Below are 13,543 nucleotides of genomic sequence, written 5' to 3'. Positions count from 1 at the left end.
TTAGATTTTATTGCAGCAGTCTAGCATTTCATGGCAGATTTAGCCAGTGGTTTGGTTATTCACTGGCTGCAGCTCTAATGATTGTACATCTCTTGTAAATTGTGGCGCACCAATAATAAACAACTTTTTTCCCCCTTTTTTAACTTTATGTTCATATTATAGTGGCAATAGAAAAAATATGATGTATTTACTTGCTGCAGTGGTGCACCGACAATGAAGAATTGAAGACACAGGAAGTGCTTGGATACACGTTTGTCGTTGCTGTTCTGAGGGTTGGAGCAGATTGGCAGTTACGTTTGAGTGTCCTTTAAGCATTTTTTGTTATTTATTGTCGAGTTTTCTGTGTTTTTGTAGGCATGTTATCTTCCTAGTTGTAATTAGAAAACAAATTTAACACCAAAATAATGAAAGTGCATGTTCTTGCAATAAAGTCGTTGGCTTTAAGTATTGTGGACACTTAATATATTCTTTGGTTAAATCAGTGCTATTTGAATTTCTGAGAAAAAGTTGTGCAATATAATTAATTTGAAGCAACTTTAAAATAATAATAAAAAAAAATTCCTTTAAACTTTAAGCCATTCGCTTTAATTCAAGAGATACAATTCAGTTATTTTCAAATAACTTCACCCTGCAGAAGCTTTGGAAACTCAAAACACGGCTGCATAAAAACAACACTTACTGTAGATCTCTACCGTTCATGCACTTTCTTCACCCTGCCTGCTCCTACCACACATGCACACATCTATTTGTCTCTGTGTCAGTGCCAGTGGGGCACACAGACGACTCTGTCTCTAGACAGAAGTGCAGCGTTGAGTGTCTCTTAACTGGCTCGTTTAGTCCTGATGACTTAAATGATTTCATCACTATTAATGACAAGGACCGTGGCTCCCCGCGACGTGTTGCCAGATGCTCTGGGACCTCTGAGCTTCTTGGTTCTTCCAACACACAGCAGCTTTTCCTGACTCCTCCTTCCGTGTAGTCTAACGATTGTCCTCTACATGCCCCCTACGTCTCTGGTCTGTCTATTTTTCCCAGTCCGCCTTCTCCCATACCAAAATATGGCACAAAGGAGTTGGGACTCATGTTGCATGAGTGTGGTGCTGCAATACTGTAATATTTTGCTTTACATTAATATAGTTTTCAATATGAGAAGTTAGTTCTCTTAACTATTTGGTGAATCAAAGTTTGGAGTCCAGAAAAAGCTGGTGTCAGACAAAGATATCTTTCCTCGAAGCGCACACAAATCTTCCTTTGATAATTATCAGCTAGTTTTCAGACAGATGTGAAGCATCATTGATGGGATTTTCATTCATTTAGATAATGAAAATGTTAAGTGCCATTTTGCGCTCTCTTTTTCTCCTTTCTACTGTCTCCTCTGTCTTGTTGAGCTCCTCCGTTCCAGCAAAGTAATGACATTTTAATTCTGAGCGTGCGAGTGTGTCAATGTGTGTGCGCAGGAAACTACAGCTCTTTAGGTGAACACAAAGAGTCTTTGTCTTTCCTGCTATTGTAATCAATAAGCTTGGACAGGGTTAGACACACATAACTTGCACTAAGTTAAATAAAAAGTGCTCTTTAAAAAAAAAGGAAAATTGTTCTACAGGAAAATGTCAAAGTGTAGATTTATTTAACTGCAGTAAAGTAGAAATTCCTCCTTTAGCACGTGTTCTCATGGCGTAGAGGTACAATTCCCTACCTCATTTGCCCTCTGGATTACATTCAAGAACTGATTGGTGATTTTAAGAAGTGCCAACTGTCGATGAATGCTTTTTATTTCACACCAAATTTAATTATAGATTTAGACTCATACCGGTCAGTTAAGGAGATCAAGTAAATAATTTTCCTCTCTCAGAATTGCAAAACTGCGTGTGTGCAAGTTGCTCGACCTTTGTGTGCGTTCATGCACGGTAAGTGTGTGCATATGCTCTGGTAATTTCCCAGAGCCTAAACCTTCATTGATTCTTTGGTCCCATTTTACGAAGAAGCACAGGCAGGATTATCTCTTTAAAACAAGCTTCTCCATTGCAGATATTAGGTCATTAATTTCACAGGCTTACATATGAAAATATTGACTCTTCCCAGACACCTCACTATATCCTGCATTTTAGCCACAGCTTTTCATAAATACAATTTCTCAAGCATGCAGTAACGAAATACCATTGACTTTTTATTTTTTGACGGTCTTATTAATAAGAAAATGTGTGAATGGGAGTTTAATCATTTACTTTTATGGGAAGATCTAAGCAAACAGACAGCAGAGAATAGGTTCTCTCAGAGGTAAAAACCATGTATGAAAGGCTGATTTCTGTTGGTTAATTCTCTATAACAAACTGTAAACATAAGCATACCACGATGGTGGAATGGTGACCAGCCCACCCCTGCAGCCAATTAACAGGAAAAGTAAAATAATCATCTCCATTACAAACAGCTTTATCTTATTATAACAGCATATCTTTAATTTGAGTCATGTGCTTAAAAAACAATAAACTGTTCTTCACTGTTTAAAACTAGCTTTCAAAATGACATTTTTATTTTTATTTTATGTAAATGGCAGGATTTTTTTTTTTGCTGTTAACATGGATTGATCGTTGACTGACCACATTGTTGGGGGGCCAACAGCTGTGCACACATGCTTGTTTACACGTATGCAGACCCCAGCAAACATCTTTAAATCAGACATTGGGTGGAAAATTGGGTGCAGCATCTTGTCCCCACATAGCAGACAAGGGATGGGCAGCCTTCGGGAAAATGAAAGAGGAGGAAAAGAGGAGCGAGTGCAAAGGTTGTCACAGGCTAGTCACAGCACAGGACGAGAGGAAAGGGAGCGGGAGAGCCTGTTCCAGATTTTAACATCTGTTATTCGTTTGTACAGAGCTGGGAAGAAAATAGCAGGAAGCGTTCTGGTGATGGCGGAACATGAAAAGTCAAGAAGATTGAATAAAAAAACATGTGTCGCACATGCACTGTGGCTGATTGGTTGCATCCCATGGATTAGTACAGGAAGGTGCTGCCAGCTTGACAAATGTACAGTGGCTGTGTACAAAAAGTGGATAAACCGTGCTTGTGGCCTCAACACTGACTGGTTTCCCACCAAACTTTCCAATTTTGTTCTGACTGTTTTTCCACTAAAGCTCCTGCTCCACAGCTTACACATAGGCTGACCAACCAGGTTTCCTCAAAGAGCTCTAAAAGCCGGTATCATTTGTTACACTAAGTGTCTGCATTTTGCTTTGTTCATCACAGAACCCCAGGTGTGTACAACAGATGCTAAAATGGGAACAGATGCACGAGTCATCAAAAAAACAGACAAGACAATGCCAAGTGGCAGCCATTAAAAGCTCGTCACTTGCCCACACGGTGGGATCTCCCATCACTAACGAGCAGGAATGTGGCGAGACACAGACAGGTGGAGTAATGCCCGAAAATTATACGAAGCACAAATGCATCCATATGAAAGCACATGCATGCACTCCTGCAAATGTGCATGTTCGACATGCCACTTTGGGATGGTCCCACAGCTCATTAACAGTAATAAGTGACTGCCGCCACCTCTTTTTGTCAGTGGGGATGCAGGCCAATCAATGGGGTCATTTCACGTCATGACTTCTTACCAGAGCACATTATGGCACTTGTTCGTGGCTTGGAATGGCTGCCATTAGTGGCACAGCCAGATTAGATAAGGGATAGGTGGGTGAAGGGTGGCAGGATGAGAGAGAATTAGAAAGAGGGAAAAAGGAGGTGGATCAATATATGGATAGCAACTAGGGATAACGTCACAATAGAGTGTCTGGAAAAGATAGTACTTTACAGACTCCTGATTTTCTTCTCCTTGTGGGAATTAGATAAAAATGTGTGTGAGGAGGTGAAGGATGTGTGTTTGCGAAAGCCTCGGTGTGAATGAGCCCATTGAGGGTGTGAGCAAGTGTTGCAGGAGTATAAATTCCAGCAATCTTCTCAAAAGTTGTGCTCAGTTTGCAGTTTGTGTATTTGCGTGGCGATTGGGATGTAGAATTTTGGGGGTTAAGAGGTGTGTTTGTGCGTGGCTTACCTTGGCACAAGCGTGTGCAATCCTGTTTAATTACAGATCAGGCTTTGAGTCAGAGGCAAACAGTGCTATAATTACAGGAAACACCTCCTTTAATATTTTATGGAAATCTAGTGAACGTGTGTGAGTGTGTGTGTACGAGTGAATGGAAAGCGAGTTGCATTTGAACATGTTTATTCAACCTCTGAAAGGAACAGAAAATGAAAATTATGAAATCATGATCTCGCGCCGTTTCTTTCATCCCTCCTTCACTCCTCACAGTCTCTCATTTCACATTTGTGTTTCCAAATGGCTACGCTAAACGCCCCTTTTGCCCCACTTTTGAACTGCTTCCCTCTCAAATATTTATGCTCCCTCTCAAGGAGCCAAGATACAGAGGAGTAAAGAAAGAGGGGAGCGACTTCGATCTATCTATTAAAGATGAGCAACATCTCAAATGCATAAAGGTAGTGATGAAGACCCCTGCTCAGGGATGGCGAGGTGTTAATGATTTAATGTTAAATGACACATAGTGAGGTTGTTTATTTTCTGCACTAAAGCTGAAGAAGAAGCCAGTAAAAACAAATACAAAAAACCTGGTTTGGTAAATTAGAAATTATTTTGGACTATAGGCCACTCTGGAGTATATGTCACAGCAGCCATTACATGCATAGCAAAGAAAATAAAATCATATGTAATATTTTGCAACTTTGAAAAAATATATTACGGGAAGAAGAAAGTACATTTCTGCTTGAAAGGAAAATTGCAAAAGAATAGATAACAGGAAGAGACTGAATATATTCACACTTCACCTACCGAAACAGTCTCATGAAACAGAAGGAATCTATTTTATTAGTGCAACATATGAACATTTATTCAGATAACCATAGCATAAGAATATGCTAACAAGTCAACTAAACTCTTTATATCACTTTAAATCACAAAAAATTACCTAAATTCTTTATCCTCTGTGTCGCTTTGGAACAATTCTGCCAACTGTGTACGACTAACCTGTACTTCTTCTTCGTTGTCAGTAGCAAATACTCATACACACGTCTACAGCACCCCCTAGTGGTTGTGGCAATTTATTTTTAAAAAAAATCATTGTTTAACGTGCTATCCTAGGCACTTTAACATTGGGAATTGGGTCAGCTAGACCCCACAAGACAGTGCTCTGAACCTTTCCTTTTTTATTTGCTTTATATATATAAGTGCTTTTTTTAGTGAAAGAAATGTATGCACACCCAAAAAGACACACACACAGCAACACTATGCTGACACTCGAGCGTTAAGCTAGGGCCCCCAACTGTGCCTGACACACAGGGCAGAGGGAGTGAGCTATGCTCGTCACATGGTTAACCATTCTTTGATATGCACAAGTCATTAAAAATAGATGGTGAACAATCATTACAGGCGTCGGAATTAATCTAATTAGCCTAGCGCACTAGACCTCTCTGAGTCAATGGGAGTGGGGGCACCCTGCAAACAGAGCCACCCAGCCACAAACACAGTGTGAGGAGAGAGAGCTACGACGCTGCAAGGGCCTCGGCGGTGGGGGTATAATCCGCCTTGACTTCTTAATACGTGCAAACAAGATTTAGCTCCTCAAAGCAAACAAATGAAGCAAGTGCTAAGAGGAATGAGACGAGGGGGAAGGGGGAAAGGAAGAGTGGTGGAGAGAAAGTGCATGATCTAGGGATAGCGAGGAAAGATAAATTATTAAAACCCGAGAGGACTGTAGAGCTCTGGCTGCTGCTGGACTGCAAAAATGGACTGTTTTTTGCCCAGTTCCTGCTTTCAGCAGAGACAACTGCAAAGATAAAGTGTGCTTTAAATGTGTCAGAAGTTTATAAAGCCACTGACACACCGGACTTATGCACATTCAAGAACACGCTAAATGCAGGTTCTTGAAAACATTTTTAGCCTATGGTGTTCACACTGAACTAGCAAGGAGGGGCTTCTTCTTTTTCTTTTTCTGCTGCCTACTAGCACATGTCTGCCTGCCACCTACGATTAGAATAGATAGATAGATAGATAGATAAGATAGATAGATAGATAGATAGATAGATAGATAGATAGATAGATAGATAGATAGATAGATAGATAGATAGATAGATAGATAGATAGATAGATAGATAGATAGATAGATAGATAGATAGATAGATAGATAGATAGATAGATAGATAGATAGAATAGATAGATAGATAGATAGATAGATAGATAGATAGATAGATAGATAGATAGATAGATAGATAGATAGATAGATGACTTTATTAATCCCACAATGGGGAAATTTCATTTCTGTGGCAGCAACACGACATTCAGAAATAATCTATATAATATAACATCAATAAAGGACATCACAAATTACATTTATATTAGATAATTAAAAATATTACTAAAATTATTATGAAAAATTATTATCAAAAATGAGATTCTTATTAAATAAAGAAATAAATATTAAATAAATACAGCTGCAAAAGTGTAAAAAACATTTGGTCTGCAAAACATGTAAACTGTAAAAAAAAAAAAAAAAAAAAGAGTCTTTGTGCAAAATATTGAAGCGGTGTAAATATCGCAAATCTTTCTCCAGGCTTTTTCTTTCACAGCTTTGTTCCGATAAAGACTGCATCACATAATTCCTTCCACGAACAAACAACAACTAGTAATTTCTCCTTAATGATCAAAGTAGCTTAAGGGAGTCATGACGTGGTTGACCCGTCTAAACTGCTAAAGGATGGGCGTGAACAGACATGAGTGACATATTATTAAGATTTAAGATTAAAAGACACAACCATTGGTGACCCCTGTCACAGGTAATTACTGTGATAAATGGTATAAAAAACATATTTTTGCTTAAAGATCCAAAAATGTGACACAAATGTGACAATGTGTGAGTTCCAGTTCAGGTAATTTCTTTTTGTTAAAACTTTTAAATAACTTTTGAAATCTCCATGCTGCTTGCTGTCTGTGTGTGTTTTTAAGTTTTAACCTCACTTTTAGAGAACAACATCAGCTATAATTAAGAAGAGTTCCTTGTTGAATGAAAATTCTATAAGGCCATCAAAGTCTCTGAAAAACCTGGCTTTTAAAGAAATTTCAGACACTGAAAATTGGAAAATTGATAAAGTAATTACCAATCTTTCTGTCTGGTGTTAAGAGGGGAAAAAGTAGATTTTATACTAATGTGGAAATATGAGCTTAAGTGTGTTTGATTTATTTAAAAAGAATAACGATTCAGTCTGGAGGAAAGTAAAAAAGGTGTTGAAATGTGTAGGACACATCCAATAATGTCACAAGTAAAGTTATTCAACAAAAAATGTAAAAGGCGATTTCAAACAAGTTTCTATAACAGGTTATAGTAAAATAGTTCAAATTCTTTTGATGTTTTTTCACTGTGTTTTTAAAAGTAGAATATTGGATTACAAATAATGGATCTTTTCACAATGTAATTTACATTTTTTGGCTATATGCCTTAAAATAAACATGACATCAGGTCATCCATCCAGCAATTCAACCTATTACCCCACTATAACCATTCAATTTCAGCAGTCTGACCTGTGTCTGACCAAACCAATAAAAAAGGAGAGGGGGGAAAAGGTAGTCAATACTACTGTAAATCTCAAATAACTGACCAAAATAAAAGTCTACAGTGCAGCAAACAATTATACTCATAAGGAAACTGTACAACAAAAATAACAGTAATGGCAATCAGCTGATTTCCCTGAGGAATTCTCTTTAGCAATAGTTTGTTACAAATAACTCATGTTTTTAACTAAATATTTGAATTTTGTCAAAACTACTGACAATATAATTGTTAATGCCAAATGTAGATAAAAATTCTTCTACCTTTCTACATTCTACATTTTCTTCTAGATAAATACTGTTTTTGCACTGATCAATAGTTGTGTTAAAGAAACAGAACTGTGTATAGCTGAAGTGTATCGTGCAAAGAACACAAGCCAGAGAAACAGAAAAAGACAATTTCACCAAAACCTCACTGAAAAGACATAATTCCGCTGAAAGGAAAACGACTCAATGAAACAGGAAAAAAAAGTGTATTTCTTGGAATCACCTAACACCCAAATTATATTGAATTTCTTGGCAAAACTTGCAGCACTGGGGTAACACAGTGTACTGCTGCAAAAAGAACATTTGGGACATTTATCAAGGCAACGACAAAAAAAAAAGGTCCAAACTATTGAAGTAAATTAGTGTCTGTTCACTTGGCTGTGTTTCCCTGCAGCTTCTTATATTTTCTTTTTTCCTCCCTCCCTCCTGCCCTCCGTCAGCAGGTTAAGTTACAGGCATGAGGTGAAGGAATGAGGGAGGTAGTGTGGTAACACGCTGTACCATGAGGAGCAAAACGCAAATCTTGCCTGACACGCTGCGCACCATGCACCTCCTGGCCCCTGCAGGCAAACACACACACAAAGTATTTGGACAGCATATGTACTGTAAATAAATCCACCAAATGTGAGCAGATTATATGATTGTGTTCCCCTGAGTAAAGGCACACACATGCACAAATGCACACTCCTTGGTTCGCTTCCCTCCTTCCTCCCTCCCTCCGCGGCTCTGCATGTGTCCTGTCATATCTCCTTCACTCTGTAATTGTCCCAACTTATGGTGTTTCTTCCTGCAAGCCACAGTTTAGGGAAAGTGAAATCCTTCTAAGTGACTGTCACAATGCATCAGCCTCAGGCGAGGGATGCACTCCCCTCACCCTCACACCAACCAGTCCCAAGGCTGCTCACTATCCCTCACATTAAGTGAGCCTCTTGCTGAGATGCTTCACTTCTGCTTTCACTTCATTGCCCCTTGTCACCACATCTCCCCTTTTAATGCTGTCACCCTATCAACACACTTTGCCTTTTTTTCTTTTTGTCCACATGTAATCTGGAGGGAGAGCTTCAGTCACAACAACATGCTGCCTTTAGACCCCGCATGTGACCTGCTTTCCGCACATTCCCTGTTCACCCAGACTCCATTGACCAGGAGCCACAATTTTCCTGTACTTTTAAGGGACACTGACTCTTTGACACAGTTCCTCCAAAAAAAAACACAGGGAGAAACTCAGGGGGATAAAGGTCGTGACCCTGGCATGCCACAACCATGTGATGTACGTGTCACCCCTTTTCTGCAACATTTTTTTCTTTTTCCTGTCACAAAGTAGATAAGACACACCCAATCTTTTTTTGTTGTTGATTTATTTAAAACTTACTTATCATCAACCAAATAAAACTGATTTTAAATATTTTTTAAATATATTTTTCTTGTGTTTCAAGTAGTTGGTACGGTTTTCATTACAGAACAAATCAAATGTATATGTTGGACCAACTCTTAAAAATATTTCAAAATCACTTTATTTTCTCTCACAAGAGGATAAAAAGCAGTAATCGTCTAAATATCAACAAGAAATGCTATTGAGACTATTAATAATCTTCACATTAAAGTCCTCAAGGGGCAAAAACCTTAAATGATCAATACAGTACTAAATTCTCCACACCATAGGGCGCGACAGATTATAAGACCCAACGTCAATGAATAGTCTAGTTTTTAAATTTATGTCATATATAAAGGGCACCGAATTATAATGCACAGTAAGTGAAAGAAAAAAGTCAGAAATAAGTCTATAAGTCAATCAGATTTTATTATCTGCGTAACTCTAGTTAACTGACAGTAATTGTTTTGTGGCATGTTACACATAAGACGCATTAGCACAATAACAAAACCAGTTAATCCCGACTTTGTTAGTAACACATAAGAAATACACAGTCAGACACCACTGCAAGTTAGCCACATGAGAACCGCCACGTAAAGAAAATAAAAAAACAGATCGAACTAAAACAAACATTACTGTGACTTCACTAACTCCCAACTTTGTTAGTAACATGTAAAAAACACAGTCCGACACGTTGCACCCAACTAAATATTTGGATAGAATACCTTTCAAAATCGCTTCAGCATTAATAAGCGCAACCAGAATTAATCCAAAAACAAGGCGTTACAGAATACAAAGCGTACTTGTCTGTTTTTTTCTTAGAATTAATTAAGGTTTTTGAGTGTGCATTTAAATTATTATAATATTATAACAGAGTGTGGTATCTGGTCTGTGATGAGCTTAAATGGGAAAAAGATTGCCAACGTTTATTTAATTATTAAAAATCCTGGTCACCCAAAAACCTTTCATCAACCAGTCATCTGTGCATGTGAGGGGGGGGGCAGAGCTCTGGTGGAGACGGACACTCAGCAGGGGAGGACACAGAAAGGGGGTGGTCATTCACTCATCGCTTGGATGCAGTTAGGCTCTTAGTGCGCGTTTATGTCTACGTCTGAATGTGTGTGAGGCTGGAAGAAGGTCACTCACTGGTCACCAGATGTTAACTGTTTGGGCTGAACCACAGAGAGCGGGGGACAGTCTCTTTACTCCCCAGTCCCGCTCGCTGACACACACACTAAACCATGAGAGTGATGGGTGATAATGGAGTAGACACTAACAAATCTGCACCTCTTGGCTAGAAGCCTTGACTCAGAATCAGAAAGCAGACAGTCTGCCCGGCTCGTAAGCCCAAGTAAAACACACCGCTACACGTTCAGCAGCCAGAAGGACTAGTGACCCTTACTTTAGCCCCGCACTCTTTCCAAAGGCATTCATTTGTTGTTAAATGACATTTGCACCAGTGGAATTCACTGTGGTTATCTTGTAGATGTATTAGTGTGAGAGTTTTAAAACTGCGAGCTGGATAGATTTTTGTCACTGTGTGTGGCCTCTACAGTGTGCAAGCTTTTTGCTGCTCTGGATATACGCCTGGTTATGAAATCCCAATTCCCAGCCACATACATGCACCGCTTTCTTGTGAGAGTCAGGGACATTACAGTTTTGGCTGGTGAAAACGGTGCAGGCCACAAGTAGTTGGAGAGAAAACACAACTTTTCCTTTAAGTGAAAAGTCCCAGCTGGACACAAAAAATAGGAAAAAGCAACAAAAAAAACGTCACTTGGTTTGCCAAGACGGCAAAAAGGGCAAACTCAGGTAAAATGTGTGAACACTTCACACAGGTAATGGAGACGAAACAAAAGTTTGGAGCAACAAGGTAGACATAAAAGAAAAAAAACGTAAAGAAGATTTAAGTGAAACGTACAGAAAAAAAAGGAAGGAAAGTAGAACATTGAGCAGCAGCTGGAGCGTTTCTGCTAATTCAGCGCTTTGACAAATCAATGCCACTTGAGGAGAGCAATCCACATCCTGAGTTCAGCTAGACGCATCAGTGAGACTGTAATTGTGTGTGAATACGTGTGTGCGCCTGCAGGCTTGATGATGCCGCCGTTCAGTTGTCCACAGTCGTCTACATTTAGGGGCAGTAATGTGTTAATTTATAACTCTATCACCCCAGATGCCTGCACGATCCATCTGTGTCACACACCGCACCTACCATATCTATCATCCAGAGGGGAAAAAATGGCCGTTCTAGAAAGATTAAACCACTGGTCTCACTATTTCTCCTCTTTTCTCCATCTTCCTTTTCCCTTTAGCTTTATCTATTGCATCCTTTCAAAACCCTTTTCTTTCGCCCTCAGTTCCCCAGGTCCGGGTGATCAATTACAGCTTGACAGACTTCTCAGTTCAGGCCGCTGGAGCTCCAGTGGCTCTGCTGACATCGAAGTCTACCCAAAGACGGAGCGCTTATTTGGCTTCAACTGCGTCCCTTCTCCTGAGGTCCTGGAAGCTTGTCCTGTCATTGATCACAGGCTGAATCATATTAGAAAATTGTAGACTCAAAATGGGGTTTTCCTTGTTGAGGAATGATAAAATAGATGTTAAAAAGGATGATCGTTGTTTTTTTGTTCACCCTTGTTAGATATAATAATTCAAATATACTGCTGTCAGTCATTTTAATGTAGTTGTCATAATTTTAGACGTTAATTTCACAGACATCTGCCATCAATATTGATACTTACATAAATTGCTTTGTTTCAGGTAAGTCTTATTTCCCAATTTAGTCGATGGATTACAGTTAACAAAATATGCAAAGACGCTAAGTACATCAATATGTGCGCGGACATTTTTTTAGGCCGCGTATGTGCAGGTGGCTTCCAGGCTCTGCAAGAAGCAGCAGGCGCCAATAACACCGGCCTAAATGAACGGTGCTCAGCCTCCCTATTGAATTTCACAACATCCCCACTATTAGCAGAAACACACAAGCTCCAGACATGCTCAACATGAACACGTGTTCCCAGCGAACATGTGCAGCATCCGTGTGAAACAAAGGGGCTTCCAAAATCAGGAGGTGAGCTAAAGGGCAGAACAGACGTTCTGGGCTTGTTGAAAATGCAGGAAAGGCGCTAACACCTTCATCACTGAATACTCCCCAGGAACCCACGTGAGAGGGAGTGACACAAGATACATGGACAAAAGAAGGCAAAGTGAGGTTTGATAAGAAAGACAAGCTGGCAATTCCACCTTTAAAGAGGAAAATAATCATCACAAGAGAAGAAAGGCAATCTGCCCATTAACTCTAAGTGGATGTCTATTAGATCATAGAGGTAAGGAGGTGGGGATTTACCATCAGTCCAACAATCCTGTCTAGCGTTTTAAAGGCTGTTGAGTGGACAACCATCATGTTGAGATCATTTAAAGTCTTGCATGACAACAAAGTTAAATCTTTTTTATATTCCTCTTCAATGTTTAAAGACTCACTCGAATGAAAATGTTCTTTTTGGCTTTTTTCTGATAGTAGAGGACATGAATTGTGGAAACTTTAGATTAAAAATGTATTTCTTAATATTTATATGCTTAATATGTAAGACAAACATGTAAACTAATTCAACATCATGAAAGGAACAAATAAATAAATGAAATGAAATTGTGGTGAAATGGGAAAGAAAAACATGCAGTTAAATAAAGCCTGTAGTTGTCACGTAAAATCTCCATTCCTATGCATCCACATGCAGACAAATAAATCCATTTAGATCTTCATTTTCCTTGTCAAACTGTACGACTGGATAGCTCCAATATTGTTTGCCATTTTTGTTGTACCAATAATATTAGGCTGGGGTTGTAAGGGGCTGTAAGATAGTGGGAGAGAGTGTAAACTAAGTAATGATGGGAAATGAAGGAAGGCTTACTCCGTGCCAGCAGTCCTGCCCATAAATTAAAGGCAACTTTTCATCAATTTCTGCCACTCTGCAGAAATTATGTCCTAAAAAACAACAGTTTAACTTTTTTTATTTTGGAAAAAAAAAACGGCATAATCATAATTAAAAGACCACTGGGAACCCTTTTAAAATACGTCAAAAGATGATTGAAGTGGGACGATTCTTTTCACACTTCAAATAAAACTCTCTATGAAATGAAGTTGAATAAAAGACAAAGTCACAACCCAGTCCTGTGGGATCAAACCAACCCTGCTTTCTACTTCCCTCTCTGTCGCCTGCAACCCCTGCCCCCATGTAAACCCCCTATTCTTATCACTGCTGTACAGTTAATCCTCCTTCTCTGCTCCTCCTTCTATCGCG

At 39.1% G+C, this 13,543-nt stretch overlaps 1 protein-coding gene across 3 annotated transcripts in view; it reads right to left on the bottom strand.

Annotated features, from left to right (window-relative positions):
• Positions 1-13,543, bottom strand: part of LOC101155255 (zinc finger protein basonuclin-2) — a 90,840-nt gene that overhangs the window by 65,890 nt on the left and 11,407 nt on the right. The window lies entirely within an intron of this gene.

The sequence above is a fragment of the Oryzias latipes genome, chromosome 1, assembly GCF_002234675.1.
Source record: "Oryzias latipes chromosome 1, ASM223467v1".
In the NCBI taxonomy this organism is placed as follows: Eukaryota; Metazoa; Chordata; class Actinopteri; order Beloniformes; family Adrianichthyidae; genus Oryzias; species Oryzias latipes.
The sequence above is the reverse complement of the archived record's forward strand: the minus strand, read 5'-3'. Positions and strand labels throughout refer to the sequence as shown.